Consider the following 22480-nt stretch of genomic DNA (forward strand, 5'->3'; position numbering starts at 1 on the left):
ATAATGCATTTAAGTTGGATGTCCTGAATTCCTATAGACAACTAAATATGAGCCTGAAGATTAGGGGAGAATCAGGACTGGAAATCCAAGTTTGGAAGTCATGGCAAAACTCAGAACACAGAATAAATGGTCTGAACCTAGAGTTCTTGGAAAGATAGCACTTCTTTGATTTCCAAACTTGATATATTAGTTTCAAAAGATACGTTTACAAGGATGACTGAGATTCAAGAGGTGGGATGATTATGCACATATATGTGTACATATGTGTACATATGTGTCTGTGCTCATATGTACATGTGTGTTTAAGCTGGAGCCTGCAGTATTGGCTGATGGATTTGAAGTAGGGTGTGAGAGAGAAAAGTCAAGGAGACACCATGTTTTTTATCCTGAGCAATTTTAGAAGGATGGAGTTGCTATATCCTGAGCTGGGAAAGACTTCCCAAGGAGCAGGTTCATTGAGTAAGTGAATGAGTGAAAGAAATAAAGAATGAATGATTTTTAATAGAAATGCAGCTTTAAAACTTTATCACAGCGACTTAACTGATGATAATGTGTTTGAAAGCCTTACTAGACCGTTGTAATGAACAAACTAATTTACATTTAGTAGCTTCCCATTTGCATGTAAGCCATGCATTATAAAGTAGTTGGCCTTGCAAGTAGGTTAAATATGCCTCCAGGAAACCCTCTTCACAATATTAATTTGCTTAACAAGCTCTTTCTTCTTAGATATTAGAAATGGAAATTTAAACTCAGATGAGGAAGACTGCCTCTAGATCTGAAGTCAGACTGATGACTTCTTACTATTATAAAAATTTGACATCATGAGCACGTATGTGATTGAGATGAAAACCCTGCAAATGTCACAGATGTACCCCTTTGAACCAACACAAATACCAGTTGCTTTTACTCAATTCACTTTACAGGTACTTCACAGATTATTCAAATATGTCTTTTACATATCAGAGAGTTTACAGTTCCTACTTTTTAGAGTCACAGTTTGAAATAATAGGTTCCATGCCAATTTAGGAAGCTCACCATTGGCATCATCCACCAAAGTACAAGTGGTCTTACCATTGTGAGAGATATGGAGCTCCCAATGAAAGACCACGTGTAGGGGCTCCTTCATTCACTAAAATCCTTACGATATGGTTTTGAGTGATCTTTGCAGTCTTATCTTCCATTTCTTTTTCCTTTGCTCTCTGAGCACCTATCAGCCTGGTTTTCTATCAAGGTCTTGAACATTCCATGCTCAGTCCCAACTCACAGCTTTGAACTTCTACTTCTGAGTGAAGGTACCTCTGATGAAGATCTCTTAATTTCTCTCATTTATGTGATCTCAACTTGGCAATCATTATCAGGAAACCTCTGAACCACTTTACTCCTTATACTTTGCTTCATATTTGTAGTTCTTACCATAGTTGATGTTTATTTACTTGTGTGATTATTTGATTGTTTATTTCCCTGAAAGAGTGTAGGCTCCACGAGGACAGAATCTATGGTTGTTTAGTTCAAAGTGCATCCGTTCCACCAATGCAGTGTCTGTCCCTGGGGAGCACTTACTAAATAGTTATTGAATAAATCTGTAAAAATAGGGATCTGCCTGAAGTCACACACCTAACTAGTGGCACAGCCAAGGTTTCAATTTAGACTACTGGTCATCTAGAGAGAAATTAGGGATAGAGGAGTTTCAGTTTGATTCTGAGTCCTGGAAAGGGTATACTGAAGTTATTTAAAAGTAATTATCATGCAAAAATCATCCTTCTCAAACATGCGCATGCACACACAACACGCAAACATAAATAGTAGCTGAGCCTACAAGATAGAAATCGGTTGTAGTACAGCTGTATCTCTTTCCTCTGTTTCTCTAGACTTGATCTTTCCCCACACTCACAAGTAGTTTCCAGCTCTCTACATGGTTGTACCACGGGCCATTTCAAGCATAGTGTGCATTCTTTCATTTAACAAATATTTGTTGAATACCCATTCATCAGCGTCTCTGCTCTAGATATTAGGAACTAGCAGGAAACCATGTAAATAAGGTCTCTTCTGTTTACAAAAAGAATTTTTTTTTCTGATGGTGAAAGGACTTACACATATGAAATATTATTGAATGATGCATGTTACGAGTAAAATAAAACATAAGCTGTAAGAAAACAAGACCCGTATTTTAGGTTGGATAATCACTTTTTAGCTTCCCTTAAAAAATGAGATATAATCTGGGAGTGATCTTGCAAGGAACCAGTCATGCAAAAATGTGGGAAGAGAAGCAGCTCATTTAAAGGCCTGAAAGCAAAATGGAAGGAAGATTGGAGCAGAAGGAAGGCCAAAGTGGAGGGAGCATATGAGTGAGAGAGGGAAGGGCAAGAGCTGACATTGGAGAGGTAAGTACGGATAGAAAGGGATGACTTTGAATTTTATTTTAGGTACAGAAGAAAACCTTTTGGGTGATCTAAATATTAGAGTAAAATAATTTCCTTTAAATTTTGCAAAGCTGAGGGCACCTGAGTGGCTCAATGGTTGAGCACCTGTCTTTGGCTCAGGTCATGATCCAGGGATCCTGGGATTGAGTCCCACATCGGACTCCCTGCAGGGAGCCTGCTTCTCCCTCTGCCTCTGTCTCTACGTCTCTCTCTGTATCTCCATGAATAAATAAATAAAAGTTTAAGAAAATAATTAAAAAAATAAATTTTACAAAGCTGTCTGGGGCTACTGTGTGGAGAATTAATTATAGAAGCAAGCTGGAAGCAGAGTTTGGCCATCGAAATGGTCCATGCTATAGATGATGATGGTTTGGTCCTAGGTAGAGATGGAAAAAAATGGAAAATACAGAATTACTGACTCCATCCTCCTGTCTCAGAACATCCCTTCCTCATGGATTCTTCACATTGGTTATCACATTTACCCTCCACTCAAGTTGGTCAAACTAATAACTTCAGTTACCTTCACTTTTCCTTCCTTTTCTTCACCCTTGATCAGCAGATCACTATATCGTACCAGATTAGGATTAATCCCAAATGACTTGATCTAATAGTTCTTCATTTCTCTTTTCATTGCCTGAGCTTAGGTTTCCTAATTCCTTACATGAAATCTTTAAGAGGTCTCTAACTACTCTCTCTGCCTCATATCTCAGTCCCTCAAATCTATTCTTCAGTCTCGCGACAAGAATTGCATCTTTCTAAACACAGTACTTTCAAATTACTATTAAAAGTACTCTCTGACTTCTCATTGCTGATAATCTTTTCCCATAGTTTTTGCTAGAGACAAAGCCATTTTTCTAACAAAAGTTTTAGCAGAACCAAATATGTGAAAGATGCACATATTTCCTCCTTAGGAAAGGATGTTCTATGCCTTGTCTCACTGCTTACAACCATAGTACGACAAGGTACTAGCTGTTACTACCTTCCAACCCCCAGTGCTACTTGCCATCCAAAAACTCAACATACTCTAAAATTCCATATAATTTACCCTTTATTCCTTTGAAATTCATCTGCTCATACATCCTGCCCTGCTCTTCTCCAGCTGCATGAATTAATCCTTAAAAATCTATCTCAAATATTTCTGTGTATTGTAGTATTGTTTCTATTAACAAGGAAAATAGAAACAACCTAAATACCCACTGAGGAGACTTGTTAGATTAGGGTATTTCATATATTTTTAATGAATTCAGAGTAAATTAGACACTGTCAAATTTTTAATGATGTATTTAATGAATATGCTCTATGAAGAGAGATCCATTTCTTTTGCTGAGAGGTAGTGATTTTGCTTCATAATCATCAGATTCTCTTAAAGCCAATATCCTTTTATAAGGGTTCAATATTTTTTCAGACTTTTCTACTTTGCAAAAGAATGAAATATGACATACTTTCTCAACTATTTCCCAGGGAGCTCCTAATTTCTTGATTAAAAGCTTAATTTCATTCTCTTTTCTTACACAGTAGGTGTTATTCTTTGGAATTTATGGTAAAGATTTATAACAGTAATGAAATTTTCCAAACTGAATAGAAACAACCCCATAGGCAAAAAAATGAGTACAATTTAATTTTTTTCTATTATAAAAGTCTTACTGTGTACAATATTGACACAGTCTACTCATTTTGGATTTTAAGTGTACACTTGTGATTTAGAGTCAACATTTAAACATATGCTGTTTTGAATTTCTTTGTGCTACTATTAATAAATTTTACTTTTTCCTAGAGTCCAAATTCCTCCAGCATTAGGAAGGAAAAAGAAATATATTTGCGTATATGCTCTATGCACAGTTATATATGCACAGATATTTATGTTTCCTCAGATGCCTCTTGAGAGTAAGCTAGATTAAGAGATTCTCCAAGGCCTATTACTGTTCTTCTTCAACTGAAGAATTCACAAAACAGAATTTATATTCCGCAAATCACTAGAAAAAAATATTGTTGATTTTTTTCCAGTTTTAGATTACCCTCCTCTTATAAACAATGTATGTATGTATGTATTTATGTGTGAGTGTGTGCATGCATGCTAAGGAAGTACCATCTCAAAGTTTGCAAATTACCACTGAAATATTGCAGCTTTTTTTTTTTTTTTGGTAACATGCTGCAAAATAATAACTAACATTTCTGTAGAGTTTTTCACATTTGCATATTGTTTGCATACCTACTCTATTACTTATTCTTCATAATATCCAATAAGAAAAATGATAGCTGTTTCTGCTGGGGTTTTTGTTTGGTTAGTTTGGTTTGGGTTTTCATACAAGAAACTGACGTGGGCAACGTTGGGTAATTTTTCCAGAGTAATACAGGTGGGAAATGGGAAGGTAGGGATTAAAGACCAGATCTTCTATTGCTAATCCAGAGCTGTTTCCACTTGCCATTTTGAAGATATATGTATAGACCTATATAGATAGATATAGATATGGCTTTTGGTACATTTATCTTAAAACATTTCCTCCTCTTTTGGAAATAAATTTATCAACCCCTTTATAATCTAAGGTGTTTCTCCTATTTCCAGCAAGAATGATCTGTCTGAACAAAGTGTAATTATGTAGATAAAACATCATGGAGAAAAATCCTATTGTTAATGCTCCCTAAACTAGTGTATATGGACCTATATTTTACTATATTTTACTATCTAGAAAATGTTTTTTGTTTTTTGTTTTTAACTAACAAATGCTAGTAAGAATAGGCTGCAATTAAGGTAATCTTTTCATCTCTAACACCTAATAAACACTGAAAGTAGCTCTTACGAAACCTCTGGAACCTAATCTCAGAAAGTAAGCATGGTTCTACCTGCACATATCGATGCTTCTAATTGATTAATCAATTATTTTGTTATTGAATTGCTTTAGCAACATTATAATTCATGTTTAATAATATTGATCACATTTTAATCAATCCTCATTCAATAGGACATCATGGAAAGCAAATTTATAAATGTATAAGTACATTAAAATAACAGGCATTTAGCATGATTGCTAGTGACATTATTTTGCAAAGATAAAACTTCAATAGAATATTTGGTATAATTAAATAATCTTGAACAGCAGTGTTTTGTTTCTCAATACCTAAGCAGTATAATTTTAACCATACTGTTTGCGAACAGTGGACCGACTATAAAGATACATATTTTCTTTTTCTTCAAGTAGATATTTATTTTTATTCTGAGTACATGAAGAAATAAAAGCTAAATTAAGAATAATTTTATGACCCAAATGCTTTTTAGTATGTTTCAGAAAAATCATACAAAATTCATGTTGGTGCAAATAGATTTTCTCTATTTGTCAATACTCTGTCTGTCATTATCTCTATCTTTTAGTCAACCATATGCCCTTAAATTATGGTTATAGGGTCTTGTCAACCCAATGTACCCAGATGCTTATGACAAGCATTATGAACAACTACCTATGTTTACCAAAATGAAAACAGGCACCGTCATAATAAATTGGAATAGTAGAGTGGAAATGGAGTGGAAAACTGGGGTTTGGGCCCAGAAATACTGATTACTGGTTGTGTTACCCTGAACTACCTACTTTATCCTTCAAGATCCAAATATCTCTGGTCACCTGCAAGGATGAAATGAAACCATGTAAGTGAATGTGCTTTGAACGATTTAAAAGTAGCAAACAAATGTAAAGTACCTGCAGTATAAATAATGACATCATGATGATGATGGTGATAGACTTTTTGACCCATTAGAAAACTAAGACTAAAGAAGATATAGAGGCTTTATGTACAATACATACTAAGTAGCTGCATTGAGATTGAAAATGATTTTCCATGTAGAAGTTAACAGCCAGCTAATGCTGTTTTCACTTAGGAAATTACATGTAGAAAGCAGATAACAAGTTAATATTGTATGAATAATTCCTAAATATTTCAGCTGACAGTAATCCATAAGTGACTGGGTTTTATTGACATTTGTTCTTTGCATCTGGGTACAACTTTGCCCCTTGCAGTCCCTTAGAGTGCATATGTGCTTGTAGGTGCATTTGTCCTCACATGAGAAAAAGTTTGATTTGAGGTAGCCAACAAGGGAAGTAGGACATGAATCCCTTATCCATTCTGTGAACCTCAGTCCTGACAGCACAGGAAGTAGGCTATTTTTTTTTAACTCTTTCTGTAGGTGAAGAAAGGAACAAATATATGTGTTCTGTGAAGTAGCAGTACTTGCTACTCTAATTTGCTGCTTAGTGATAAAGAGAGAGAATAGATGAAGGAAATTCCCTTGTTCTCATTTTGTGGGTCTGAAATTAGTTTTTATCTCAGCAAGAGGGAGAATTGCTCTGCTGACAACAAAATATGAAACTAAAATTTCCATGAACTGTAAGAAAGGGATTGTGCCAAAATGCAAAGTAGTCAAGCATGTGATAAGTGCTATTTATTTATTTATTTATTTATTTATATGGGGGGAGGGGTAGAGGGAGAGGAAGAGAGAATCTTAAGCAGACTCCATGCTCAGCACAAGAGAACCCAGCACGGGGCTCCATCCCACAACCCCTAGGATCATGACCTTAACTGAAATCAAGAGTTGGACACTTAAACCACTCAACCACCCAGGTACCCCCATGCTCTTTTTAAATTTTTTTTATTTGAGTATAGTTACACTCATTATTCCGATAGTTTTAGGTATACGTCATAGAGATTCAAGTTCTCTATACATTATGCTGTAGTTACCACAAGTGTAGTTACTATCTGTCACCGTATAAGCCTATTACAGTACCATTGATTTTATTTCCTATGTTGTGCCTTTTATTGCCATGATGGTAAGTGTTCTTATAAGAAAAGCACTATGTACTTCTTTTAAGGTACTACATATTTTTTGATAAATAAACTTTGGTTGTGTAGTGGTTCTCAATTATAAGCTAAACAAAGTAGAGTCCTGCCAAAAGTGGATAATATTCCAGGAGGATGTCAAAGTGTTCTCTGTATGCTTTTATTTGTTTATGTTGCTTTTCTATATTTGCTACTTCTTCCCTTTGAAACCATTCTGAGAGCAAGATCCACTTTCCTTCCCCTGTTACTTAGAATGGTATAATTTACAGGATTCAGGCTACATAGTCATGAACCAGCTCTTCATTCATATGCTCTTGAATTTTGAAGCCAACTCTTAAAACTGTCAAAATTTCAATGACTTTCATTGTAATCACAAAGATTCCTACTTCTTGTCAGCATAACAGACCACAGCAATTCTCTCCTCAGGTAGAGGATAAAATAATATTTTTCCTTTGTTGGGCTTTCAAGAGGACGAGAATAACCATTCTTTCAAAAAAAGTAATGGGTAGGGGTTAAGGAGCAAAGCAAAATCAAAGAAGAAAGAAAACTTTGAACTGGACTTTGGGATTCTCAATGGCAAGTCACCTGTAGGAGCAGGGTTATCCTGAGTATGGGGTTCAATAGCGGCCTTGCCTTCTGGTTAATGAATCTTGTGCTTGCACCAAGGTGGTAAAACAGAGCTTATAAGTGTAAGTGAGTCAGGACCCTCAAGGCAGAATGTGGTAGTTTTAGGTTGGTGGTATTTTCTATTTGTAGATGCAAGTCCTCTCTGGAGAAAAGCATCCCTAATTCAGTCCTTCTGGATTCCTCAGATTAAGATCAAACAATTCATTAGTTAAAGAAAACTCAAAGATCACTAAGGCCCCAAGGAAGTAACCACAAGTGAGAGCCCGCAAAAACAAAATATTTAAACCTTCAAAGACTACAGATACTGAAATGTCAGAAACAGAACACAGGATTGCTTTGTATGAAATATTTAAGTAGATAATAGGGTGGTCTTGAAAAGGAAAGAATTCTTGAATTCAAAGCCCAAGGGGTAAATTAAATAGATTAGTCACAAATGAGAATATTAATGGAATTTAAGATACCTAGACTGCCATTCAGAAAAGAAAAATGAGGGGGACGCCTGGGTGGCTCAGGGGTTGAGCGTCTGCCTTTGGCTCAGGGCATTATCCTGGGGTCTGGGATCAAGTCCCATATCAAGCTCCCTGTGGGGAGACTGCTTCTCCCTCTGCCTATGTCTCTGCCTCTCTCTCTGTGTCTTTCATGAATAAATAAAAATATTTTTTAAAAAGGGAAAATGAAGAATACAAAAGTTAAGAAAACTGGAGAATACAATGAGAATATGTAATATCTATTCAGAGCCCCAGACATTAAGGATAGCATAGTGAATATCCAAGAATTTTCTAAGATAATTAGAAGATGTACAGCACAATATGTCCCAAATTGAATACATAGAAATCTATATGCAGGCTCAGCATGGTGCATTATAGGAAACCAGAAGCAAATGATAACCTAAAAGCAGCCAGAAAGAAAACCTACCTATGAAGGAAAGCTAGTTTGACCAAGATCACATAAAATTAATGCAACCCTGAAAGACACAAGATAATGAAATAATTTCTTTAAGATGTTAAAAGAAAATTTCTATAATACTCTTCTAGCATCCAGGAATATTTTTCAGCAATGATGGTAAAATAAAGACACATCATATCATCAAAAATTGAAAAATATTACCGTCAATAATCTTTTACACTAAAGAAACCTCTAAAAAGGAGAAGCTCAGATGCAAGAAGGAGTGGGAAGCAGATAAAACAGCAAACATAGATATAAATCTAAATAAATATTATGTAATCTAGTGACAGTGATGATTTTTGTATGTTTAATGTTGGGTCACAGGATGGTGTGGCATCTCATTCACCTGTGCCTACTTGACTTCAGACAAAGGTATATGGCAGGTGGGAATTTCTTCTCTGGAAATGTAGAACTTTTTTTTTTTTTTGGTTTTGCTAATAGAAGAGCCCAACAGAAGTATGGTGTTATGATATATTTAAAATACAACACCTAAACACATAGAATATACTAACATTTTGTAGTAAAGATGCATAATAATAAACAATGAAATCTGTGCTTGTGAACATCATGGAACTTTCTAAGACTAACCATTGCCATTAACTTCCATCTACCTCTGTGCTTCCTAACCCAACCACTAGTCTCTCCCCACAAGAGATAATCACTATTTGAATCACCACACTGAATATTGAAATTTAGTTTGTAACTCTAAAATAATAGAACTGGTTATTATGCTAAATCCATGGTTCTTTTAATTTACTTAACATATACATTTAGTTTTCATTTATTAAATTCTAGTGGACACCAAATAAAATGTGATCAGTATTGTTTTCAGCTAGCCTCTGAAGTACAAGGAGAATTAAGATTCGAAAACACCAACTGCAAAGCCTCTAGAACAATCTAATAACAAAATTAAGAAATGTGTTAATTATTAGAATCATCTTAGGATATGCTTTTGGTGCCTTGCTTGCATTCTTGGTGGAAGTTCCAGAGTCTTCAATAGCAGCTGCTTTTGTGCTTAAGGTGAGTTGTTAACAAGTGGAGAATATCTTTTAAAAACCCTAACTTTACTAAACCGTTATCCTAATGAAAGCCCATTTTTACTAGTATTTGTTAATAAAATTGTCGTATTGTTTTCTCCTTGGTACTGTCACGACTATCTACGTCACCCCAAAAGCCCAGTTCTCACAAGTCGTCCATTACGCCTAGAATCTAATCCCCATAAAACTCTGTGTATTCCTCTTTTGCCTGGTTGCTGTTTCCTGAAACTCACAGTTCCACTCAAACATCCCATGACCTGACTGCCATCTCCACTTGTGGCACCAACATCCCAAATGCTCCAGCCACACCCAAGATCTACAGTCCATAGAAATCACCAGCGTTTCAGTGTCCTAGACCACATTATGCCTCACATACCTCCTTATTTAAATAAATGCCAAGATCAGTCATGATAATCATTCCTTTGCTTGTTTTTGCCTCATCATGGTTTTTTTTTTTTTTTTTTAAGATTTCATTTCTTTATTCATGAAAGAGAGAGAGGCACAGACACAGGCAGAGGGAAAAGCGGGCTCCATGCGAGGAGCCCGATGTGGGACTCGATCCTGGGACTCCAGGATCATGACCTGGGCCAAAGGCAGATGCTCAACCACTGAGCCACCCAGGTGTCCCTTTGCCTCATCATACTTGTTGGCCACATCAACACCTGGCTACATCCATCTTTGGATGGATGCATCTTGCTCCATGTCTGCATCTTGAAACTAGACATAGCTAAAGAAAAACACAACTTGCTTTAAAGTTCAATAACACTGGCCTCAGGTGAGCCCTCAGGGCTGGATGGCAATCATGTTATCATTTTTTAGCTCATTCTTTCTGATATTTTTCTAGATAACCTCACACTTTACTCATATAAAATTTCCAACATCTTTTTCCCCATCATCCCACTCAACTGACAGCCTTGCATCCTTTTTCATTGAGAATGCAAACGTAATTAGAAGTTTCACAAGTTTCCATCTTCACATCTAACCATCCATTGGCATTTGTGCCTTTAACTGATACTTTTTTCCCATTGTTATAAACTGTCTATACTTCTAGCTCAAAGCAGCCTCTTCAATTTCTTCTCTAGATTCCTTAACTGTTGAAGGACATTAGTCCCACAGCTACTTGCCTCCTGTCTCTCTCTCTCTCTCTCTCTCTCTCACTCCCTCTTTTTCACTGTCTCTCCTGTATTAACAGATTTTTCCTTCCTACTGAAATATCCCATCGACATTTAAACATGATGTTATCACTCCCCAAATTGAAAAACAAAAAGTCTCTCAAGCCTGTTTATGCCTCTAGCTACCACTCCATTTTCCTCCTTCCCTTTATAGCATAACTTTCCATTTTCATTTGAACCTCTTCCAAGCAGGCTTTTTCTCCAGTGATGTCACCAAAGCTCCTCTTGTCAAAGTTACTGGAACAACACTCAACAACATTAAATCCATTTGTTCTCAGTTCTAATTTTACTTGTCCTATCAGTAGCGTTTGACACAGCTGATTACTCATTCCTCCTGGAAACACTTTCTTCACTTAGTTTCCAGATTTTTAGCTCTGGTTCCTCCTAACCTTCATCCCTCTGGCTTGTTCTTTCCCATCTATCCAATTTCTTGACCTTGATTTTTTTTTCTTTTTTCTTGACCTTCTTTTCCCTATATTGTCACTTTCTCAGATATCTTATCCTCTCTCGTGGCTTTAAATAGCATTGATATACTGATGGCTCCCAAATTTAAATTTCCAGCTGGGGTCTTTTCTTTGGACTCCAGACTAATCTACCCGGCATTTAACTTAGTATCTGCACTAGTACAGACCCCTCAAGCTACTAGTTCAGAATGGAACTCATGATCTTCTTCCCACACCTTCTCATCCCGTAGTCTTTCCCACTACAGCAAATTGCTTCATTCTTCTAATTGCATGAGCCAACTTCCACTGCTCCTTTCCTTGTCAAAGACATCACCGTCATTGCTGATCTATAATATAGCAGTTGACTCCTTCATTAGTCTGCTTTTGATACAACATTCAAAACATGTCAGACCAACGAGTGATCACAAGCGGTGATCCTTGTACAATTTACTCCATCGCCTCCTTCATTTCTACACTCAAATGCTGTCTTCTCTTAAGACCTTTAGAGATCTTCTTGTTTAATATTGTATAGGAGGGTTCAGCATACTTCCGTTGTAGCAGACCAGGCAGTAAATATTTTAGGTTTTGCAGCCATGAAGTCTCTCTACAGCTACTCAGTTGTGCTGTGGTAACACGAAAGCAGCCATAGATGATACATACATGATTAAGTGTGGCTTTTTTCCATAAAAATTTATTTATTTTATTTATGGGCATTGAAATTTGAATTTTATGTAATCTTCATGTGCTGTGATTTTTTTTTTTTTTTTTTTTTTTAGTAAAAGGGCTAGGCTAGATATGGCTCCCAGGCTATAGTTTGTTGACTGGCCTCCTTTCATACATCCCTTCACCCTTTTCTTTGCTGTATTTTTTAATATACTATATATCACAATATAATATACTATATATTTGGCTCATATTTTTGTGCTTATTATCTATGTCTTAGGAACAAGATACAAGTCCCATGAGGCCCAGGATTTTTAACCATGTTGTGTACTGCTGAATTCCCAATGTAGGTGCTCAAAAATTAAATGTTGAATGAATGAAAAAATATATTTTAAAAAGAAAATGGGCCATGGGGGTTGAAATCATTGAAGAACTCAAAGAAAATGGGCCATGGGGGTTGAAATCATTGAAGAACTCAAATTTATTTTAGAAATTACAGTTTCGAGGAACACAGGAGAGATATCATTTTGACCATTTGCAGCCTGCAAAAGGCTCCATCCATGACTTTCTCATTAAATTCTTCATTATTATGTCTTTGTTATAAATAATCTATTCATTTCTGCTAAATCCCATTTATTTAGTAAGAGATACCTTTATGCATCAATTCCTCTTTTCATGGGATGGCCATACTTCCTGGCCTCTCATTGTTCCTTAGGTTCTGGAGTCAAATAAACCTACAGATTAGCCACATGTACTCCTGCTGCAGGCTGCTTTTTCAAATGGCCACTATAAGTGATCATATGCCATAGAATCCTGGACTTAATTTTCTAAGAGTATTGACTTCATAATTACCATTTCATTCCTACTTCTCTTAGATGAACCAAAGAAATTAACAATGTTCTTGATCTTCTTTGACTAAAGTAAATACAAGTGTTAAATTATAGGCATTAGAGCATGGCTTAATTTCTGTGAACCATTTCAAGATACTGAACTGGATTTTAATTATTATATATAATGGACATTAAACATGTATAAGATAAATGGCCTACAATTTAGTGAAGTATTAATAAGATAATTTATTTTAAGAATAACAAATACATAATAACAGAAAAAAGATCTTGTTTCTGGTTTCTTACATGAAAGAATTAAAAACATGTGCCTTGTACTTCTAGAAAAGACTTTTTTGTTTTATTTGTTAACATGAATCATAGGTAGAGATGATATGTGGTCAAGTTTTTCTGTGTTAACTTCTTTTCTGAAGTTCGTTGCATTGCCGGTACAAACTTATGTTTTTGTGAGGAGGTAAAATATATTTCTGTGTGACTTTGTAAACATAGTTGACACGTATCATATAATCATTATGGTTCCCTAACTCAGTATTGAAGATGAGTCTAAAAGAAATCAGAGTTAGCATATGAGTATTAATCATTGGGCTCAAAATAATTTATTTTGTTCTTCCTTCTTTTTCAAGTCTTGTTTGGGTTGTTATTTGTGGTATATGGGTGGATAAGTATCCAATAAAATATATCTGAGGCCAGCAATTGCTTGGACTCTGGGTCCGTGTGATTGCTTTATTGATTGCTTGTTATTTGTTTGCTTCCTTGTTTTATATTAACTGAAGAGACCAAGGAAGGGAGGCAAGAAAGTAAGGGTATACATTTTCAAAGACGGAGTTGCTCAGAGAGAAGGTAAGACATTGGTAGAGTAGGTAAAGGCAATACAAAATCAGTATTGTGCATAATTGAGGAAGCTATTATGTAAAAAAATGTCATCAAGCCCATCTTGAAAAGCTTAAAGATATAAAAATGTGCTGACTGTACAAGCTCTACATTAGATGACTGATGTAGTCTGAATGTGGCAATTTCAGGTATGAACATGTCAAAAATAAAGGCAAGATATGTGATTGAATGTAGAGAGATTGAGGGTAATACGTGAGGTTATACTGTGTGAGTGGCAAAAGTTCTGCCGTTAAGCCTCCCTTGATTTGCCATGAGTTTAGATACACACAACCCATGTTTATTTTTATATTTTCAGCAAGTGTGACACTTTGTCAAGTGTACTGGCTTGGCGTAGAGCATGGCTTCACCTTGACTGGTGTGTCCTGATGGAATATTTTCTGAAATGATGTGTGAAGACCTTGCATCATTATTTTTCCAAGCATGTATCAACAAAGTCTTGGTCTTATAAAAGTGCAAATAGAATGCCATGTATCAGACAGTATGTTTACATTTTATTTTTAGTCCCTGGAAAGATATGTAGTTTCTGTAGGAATTGCTTTGTTTCTGCTCATTATGTTTGATCTGGTCCATCCTAACTCAGTGTTAGCAAAAGTTGCCACTTGCTATATATGCGTGAAGCCCGTGGTGAATTCTCTTTGTGAAACACGCTTCTTCATATTCGTTCCGTGGGTGGACAGTTGCTGCCTTCTAATGTCATGCTGAAGTGTAATTGATCCAAATGACACTGTCACCCTTGAATGAACCCTTCTTCACTCCGTCCACGTTGTCAGAGGAAAAAAATGTCTTACCCATCTTTCAAGCATGTATACTGACCCTAAATTTCATTTCATCCACTGCTTTGAGGTCTCTAACGTACTCATGTCCATGTTTTTTTAAATCATTATTTTCAATAAGGCCTATTCAGAAACAAGTCTGTCATTTCAACAATATGCAAACTGGAGTCTCTCAGTTGACCTCCACTTGATTACAACTATTTATTGGCAAACACAGAAGTCAGTGGGGGAAGTGATACATACATAAGGTTAAAAACATTTTTCCTGCATTTGATTGTCATAGTATATGTTGAATCTTTACTCCAATGGTAACTTTGATTTTGCCAGTGCAGTATGTCTTTTTTTAAAAAAATTCGATTAGCTAACATATAGTACATCATTAGTTTCAGATGTAATGTTCAATAATTCATCAGTTGCGTATAACAAACACCCAGTGCTCATCAACTTCTCAAACTCAGCACTCAATGTAGTATGCCTTTAGTTCTTGCTGCATTGTGTTTTTAAAAAGATGATCAATTTGCATCACAAAAAGGGCCAGTCCCTCCCCCCCCACAAAAAAAAGGGAAAAAAATGTTTTTCTCTGCCTCCCATGACAATTAAGTTCTTAAATATCGTAAACTCAAATCTCAACTTCCAGCATATCTCTGAGATACATTTTAATAACACCATGATTATCCCAGGGATGTGTTTCAACTCCTTGGGATGAGCATCATTTTATTAGATGAGTTTTATTCAAACTCATGCTTCACACATACACATGTGAATGGCCCATGCAGCTGGAAATCCTTCTGCATAATACGATTATGATTGAGAAAGCGTGCACATGTTCTTCCCTCCCCTTCATACCAGAAAGAAACGAATAAAGTGTAGAGTGAATTATGTTGTTTAAATCATATTTGGAAACAGACAAGGAATTTGGTTCAAAGAAAGGGAGAAGCTATCCACGGTAGTAAGGGCAGACAGCTCCTGGTGTTTTAGAGATAGAGGTGATTTTGCCTGTTGTACAGATTCTTACCTAAATTTCATTCCTTTAATGTCCTTACCTTCAGTAAGTTCTACTTATTTTCAGTCTTCTAATCTGCATGCACTAATTTAGGTCACGTATTTTTCTCACTTTATGTAGAGCTTTTGTTTGTAGTTTTGCTTCAGGTGACGAGCTACATGTTCATTGCAAATCAAGATAAATGGTGTACTGATTGCCTTTTCTTAAAAGCTACGAGGGACACTTGTGTGGCCTGGGACCTAAGTTCCCTCATTTGGATCATGTGGGAGATGTTCTTATGAAATTAAGGACATCAGGAAAACCTGTCTTTGAAATAGGATCATCTCCGGTAAAGATTAATTTCTGAGTTCATATTCTTAATTTAGTATGTGCACTTTAAAGTCTGTTGGAAATAACTACCACCTTTGAAATGACTCTGTTCCAGTCACTGTTTGCTGTCCCCCAAACCACAGCTTTTGGCATTTTGATCACCATAGAAATGGATAGCACTCCACGCTGCGGCAATCACACCCATCATAAAAGTTAAATGAACATTCTTGCAACAGCCACTGGGATGGGGCAGATGTAGGAGAGAAGGATTGAACACACAGGATAAAATGTGTCACTGAGAACTTGAAACTGCTCCCTTAATACAGCGTTGTGTCTTGCTTGTCACCTGTAGCTCTTTTGTTTTATTCAAGGCTATTTCAAAAACGCAAACACCGTGTTGAAACTGAGAATAACAATGAATCATCTCTATTATCTGTCACAGTTTGCCAGGCCATTGCTAGATTCCCAATGTTGTTTTCCCCTGTTGTGTGTACAATTTGGTAAATCTTTCTGCGGAGATACTTTATTCAAAATATGACTGTAGTCAAAACATGACTATGAAGAACTACCACTGCTGAATTGAGACCGTTGCAGTGCATGTGGACTCTTGTTTTATCTTGGAATTTTCCGACATCTCTCCATTATTGTATCAGTATTTCATTTCTTAATATGATTTTTTGGGGGGGTCTATTTTGATTGGATCGCAAAAGGGTTACAGCATGGCTCTCACTATGGACATCTTCATCTCCGAACTAATCGCAATGCAGACTCTTCTCTATTAGGACTTCTGTCCATTGTCGGCTGTGTTGTCAGCAGTTGGCTAAAAACACTTTTCAAAAGTTAACAAGCTGATTTTGATGTGACAACCAATTTCAGAAGTTTTTATGCCATTCTCATTTTGGAAGAATTAAAGACTTGAAGCAACCTGGCACTTCATCGTGTCTCATAGGCCCATGACCATAGGAAGTAACCTCTCCTCTCCTCCACATCTCACCCTTCTAGACGTGTCTGATTTCTTCTCTGTAGTAGAAAAATTTGTATTCACGCACTGCACTATAAACACCGTGGGGGCAGCGAATCCGTCTGTAAACTCTCCTGTAGCGTTAGAACAATGCCTAGAACAATGAATGGGTAACAGTGACACTGACCCGGTAGGTTTGAGGCACATAAATGAGAGGTATGCACACCCCCTAATGGTTTGTGATAAATGCCAACCGTGCAGTTAATGTTAGCTAAAACTATATACAGACTGAAAAAATATTGTTCTTGTTCAGCACTTAGCTAGAGTGTCTGACAGCAACCTTGACATATAGTAGGTGCTTAGTAAATGTTTATTAAGTTACTTTAAGATCGGGCTAGGATATACCCTCTTCTAGGTCAGCTCTTTCTGCTAAATCATAACATTTTTTTCTTCTTTCAGCAAGCATTCATTGAGAATGTCTTTCATATGCCAAAGCCTGGCACTAGCACTATAAAGACAGCTAAAATAAATTCACTGTCTGTTTCACTCTCCAGTAAAGAAGACAGATGCTTATAACAAGTAGATGTTATTCATTGTGGTAAGTGTTGCAATTAATGTATGTAGACAGTATTGTGGGAACACAGAGAAGTAAGCTATGAATAAGAGATTGTTAAACTCCTTTTTTAAATGAGCAGAAGTTTGTTGAAAAAAAAATGGAAGAAGGGCTTTGTCAGAGAAACAGTCTGATAAAAGATGAGTGCTCAAAAGTGCACATGGCAGAAAGAGAAGGTTTCTCTTCTTATGGCTCATGCAGATACACGCACATGCACATGCACACACACACACTGAGGGCTTTTTTTGGGGCGCCACATAATAATCAGTTTCTTAGCATTGAGCAGAAGAGCCTGGATTCTTTTCTGTAGGTGCAGGTTGACCTTCTGAAACCCCATTTGTGAGGGATCCCTGGGTGGCTCAGTGGTTTAGCACCTGCCTTTGGCCCAGGGCGTGATCCTGGAGGCCCGGGATCAAGTCCCAAGTTGGGATCCCTGTAGGGAGCCTGCTTCTCCCTCTGCCTGTGTCTCTGTCTTTCTCTCTCTCTCTCTGTCTCTGTGTCTCTCATGAATAAATCTTAAAAAAAAAAAAAAACCCATTTGTGTTTTTAAAAGAGATAGATGGTCTGTGGGTGATAGGTAAAGCAGGAGTTGAAGACAGGAGGGCAAAAGGAGACGGACAAAAACTTAGGAATGGATGAGATGCTCTAGACGAGGCAGTGCCAGTAGAAGTGGAGGGTGATAAAGAGAGGGAGAATATGAAAATATTGTTAATTTCAGATTTTCTTGTTGTCCCTAAAAACAGTAACTGAGAAGAAAGCCAGAAAACAGATAAAGACAGAGAAGCAGACTATAAAGAAAAGTCGGTTCTGTGTGGGGCTAACCAGGAGCCGCCAGCCTTCTCCCACAGACAGTCATCCAAGACTCCCCAGCGTTGCTGTGAAATGTTGTCGTGGGTCCTGTTGCCCTTCTCCACTGCCCAGATTTCTGTCCTCCTCCCACCCACATTGAAAATCCACCTCTATCAAGGATTTTCCCATTTTGTGTTTAACAGATTTTTCATCTTAGAAACAGTGCTTACTTACCTGGTTGTCTGTCTTGGGAAAGTGCCTGACCAGGAGAACACTAGGCCAGACAGTTGTATTTAGGGCTGTTTTGAGGTAGTAGGAGTTCTGTGTAATTACCTTTCAAGTACCACCATGTAGATGACAACCCTTACAGAACTTATTCCATCTAGATGTTAAAGAACAGGAGGATCACTGAAAGGAAAAAGGGAAAAGCTAATAAACTTATGAAAATGTTACTGGCCTTGGTAGTAATCAGAGGGAAAGAAACCAAATACAGAATAAGATACTGTTTTACAACTTTCAATTTGCAAAAATGAAGGAGTCAGACAATGTCAAGTGTCATGAAGGTCATGGAATAAAGGGATGGGCCCCTGTTACATGCTGATGCTGCCTTTGGATACACCCACACTGAAGAACAATTTGATAATATCTGCAAAGTTGCAGATCCTCTGTGACCCATCATTTCCAATCCTCAAAACTCTCCTTATAGGCATGTGTCACAAGAACATGGATGGAAGCCCTCTTATAAAGAGCCTTTAAGTTCATCCTTAAGAGACTGGGTAGTCGTTGAATGGAATTCATGTAAAAGAACTAAACCTTGCCTGTATCAACATGGATAAGTCTGAAAGACAAAATGATGAGCAAAATATCCAAGTTTCATCTGCCTGCTTGGCATGATGGTGATGGTGATGACAAATTTATGAAATTAAAACTTGTAAATGTGTAAGATCATACATTGATTATGGGTACGCAAAAAACCAGAATTGTAAGATATACAGAATGATGGAATGATAAATACCAACTTCAGGATAGTGGGGTTATTTTTAAGATATTGTTTATCTATTCATGAGAGACACAGAGAGAGAGAGGCAGAAACACAGGCAGAGAGAGAAGCAGGCTCCATGCAGGGAGCCCAATGTGGGACTCGATCCCAGGACCCCCAGGATCACACCCTGAGTCAAAGGCAGACGCTCAACCACTGAGCCACCCAGACGTCCCAGGATAGTGGTTTTCTTGGGAGAATGGAGGTGAGTTCAGGAATAGGATAGTGAGAGACATTTGGGGGTTTCAGTTGTCTTTATAAATTTTCATTTGCTAGGCAAGTACACAGTTTTTCTTGTATTCGCTGAAAGTTTTGTTTGTATGACTACAATATTTATAGTAAAAATCCTGCATATGGCTTTACTCATGTGTTCATTCATTCATTAAATCTGTCACCCGTTAATTAGTTCAGCTACCCATTCACTTATTATTCTTCTTTCTCAAATTAATTTTATTTAAGTAATCCAAGAAATAGTGGTTAGGGCTTGAACCGAGTAGGGAGTGATGCATGGGTGGCTCAGTGGTAGAGCATCTGCCTTTGGCTCAGGGCATGATCCTGGTGTCTTGGGATCGAGTCCTACATCAGGCTCCCTGCATGGAGCCTGCTTCTTCCTCTGCCTGTGTCTCTGCCTCTCTCTCTGTGTCTCTCATGAATAAATAAATAAAATCTTAAAAAAAAAAAAAACAAGTAGGAAGAAAGGGACTATGATTAGAAGACAAGTTTAAGGGAAATAGTTGGGTAAAGGTGTCAAGACTTAATAGTTGGATGTACATATATATGTGTGTGTATGAAGGAGGGCAAGGAATCAAGGATAGTTTACTCAGGATTCTAGCTTGGCATTGACCGATAAGCATGCCAGTGAGACAGAGGAGGAGGAATGATGCTGGAACACAGGAGGAATAAGGTATCAAGCTTTGAGTTCATGGTACACTTCTTTTTCCATAGCCTGACAGATAGTCTTTCATTCAGTAATTATTTATTAAATATCTGCCATGTACAAGGCACAATAGAGAATTTTAAATTTATGCATAAATACTCTTTTTCATGAATAATTTCTTCAAAGTTTTTTACCATTATTTTTTAAGCATCGTGATACAGTTACTGCTCCAGTAAATTCAATTGGCTAAGCCAATTTCAACTGAATACAGTTGAGCGGCAGTACGTAGCCTTCGTTAACTTATTCGGTAACTATTTGAAAAAAGTGTGAAACCATTAAAAACTTCAGACTGAGTAAAGTCATTTAAATTTTGCAAATTATATTCAGAAGAGAAGTTAAAGGTGGTTATCTTGCAAATGTCCCCCAAATTTGTAGTGTGTTTGTTAATAGCTGGATAACTTCAGAAATCCTTCCTCAAAAGTTATTTAGTTCATATGACAATAAATATACAACTATATCAATAAATTCAGCAACACTTTGAATGGAAATAGATTTATAAAATTAGAAGAAATTTTTTAAGATTTTATTTATTTATTCATGAAAGAGACAGAGAGGCAGAGACACAGGCAGAGGGAGAAGCAGGCTCCATGCAGGGAGCCCGATGTGGGACTCAATCCCGGGTCTCCAGGATCAAGCCCTGGGCCGAAGGCAGGCGCCAAACCACCTAGCCACCCTGGGATCCCCATAAAATTAGAAATATTGATCAAATATTTCTGTTTTCACTTTTTCAAAGCTTCTGTTGCCTATTGATTTACCTTCACAAAACAGAAGTGGTTCACAAGGACTAATGGGATAAGAAAACCCAAACACTGTGTGGATTTCCAACTCCTGCCTAACAAGACCATTTCAGCCAATCCCTTTTCCTTTTCCTAGGCTCTCCCCAAATCCTCTGTCCAGAGTTCTACATTTTAGTCCTGTTCTCAATGGAAACATGAGTGCCCAATCCTAACTCCCCCTGTGGCTTTACGATTCCTCCTCCATGGGTATCTTTCCAGGCAAAGGCTAGGAAAATAACTTTGTCTTCTAATCCTGTGTGCTTGGGATGCCCAGTGAGCTCAGCTGACTTCCCTGGGAGCCTCAAAGGTGTTAGGTTAGAATCAGACCTGCATAAACTTGCCTTTGCTTACTCCACCCCAATATATACCTATTATTTGAATTTTACTTATTTCCTCCAGTGTTGGAGAAAGAAGCCAAATACCACAGTCCAGTAACAATAAAGTCATAATTCCTTAGAGACTTGAAAAAAATGTCATTTGTTACCGCAGTAGGGCTACCAGTCAGCCCCTTGGATGTGAAGCATCTGTCCTCTTCAAGGAAACAAGAAAGATCTGCTTCTCGTCTCTGGGCTGTGAAGTGGGAGGCGGTATCATTGGTTGTGCGGAGCCACAAGCTCCATTTTACTGGGTTGCAAGCTGCAGACTGTCTTTTGTTAACATGCTGAAAATTTCATCAGCTGTCTTTAATAAAAGAGGATGTGTGTGTGAGGGAAGACATCAGCCACTGTGGTTGGGTTTCTCTTTCTTTGCCCATGAGTCACAGGGGGCACAGAGCAAGGGCACCAGTGTGGCTTCAGACAGTCAGTCACCTGGGTTTCTTGCATTTCAGTGACAGAGCTAGGTAGTCTTTAATTCTGTTTAAAAACTTTTGCATGGCCCCATTTGGTTATGAAAAGGCTTTTTATGTCCTCTCCTGTCAAATTTAGTCATTTACAACTTCTGTTAATAAAGTTTCATTTGAACATTTACTATAATTAACTGCGTGGCCAAAAGAATTGACTTTGTGGGAGAATAGGCATTTGATCTGACATTCTTTGTTCAATACAGGACTTCATCCTCCTGTAGGAAACTCAAAAGTTGGAAAATAATATGATCCAAGATCAGGAAAAAACCTCTAGGACAGTGCTTCTCCATTGTAATGAGCATACAAAACCCCCTGGGGATCTTGTTAAAATTCAGATTCTGATTCGCTCATTTAACACTTGAAATTCCACATTTCTACCAAGCTTCCAGGGGATGCTTGTGTCGCTCCCTGAGCTAGAGGCAAGGCTAGGGGACCTGCAGGCACTCAGTCCCTTGGGCATCCAGTAAGCTACCCCTGGTCACTGCTGGGAAGGCTTGTCTATGAAGAGAGAAAACAACCATATAGCAAAATAGTCTATATCTAGTTTTATTCGTAAATTTTTAACA

The 22480-nt window shown here is 37.3% G+C and overlaps 1 protein-coding gene across 4 annotated transcripts in view; it reads left to right on the top strand.

Annotated features, from left to right (window-relative positions):
* Positions 1-22480, top strand: part of TMTC2 (transmembrane O-mannosyltransferase targeting cadherins 2) — a 389135-nt gene that overhangs the window by 360390 nt on the left and 6265 nt on the right. The gene's annotated exons all lie outside the window — the stretch shown is intronic.

This window comes from Canis lupus, chromosome 15, assembly GCF_003254725.2.
Source record: "Canis lupus dingo isolate Sandy chromosome 15, ASM325472v2, whole genome shotgun sequence".
Classification (NCBI taxonomy): Eukaryota; Metazoa; Chordata; class Mammalia; order Carnivora; family Canidae; genus Canis; species Canis lupus.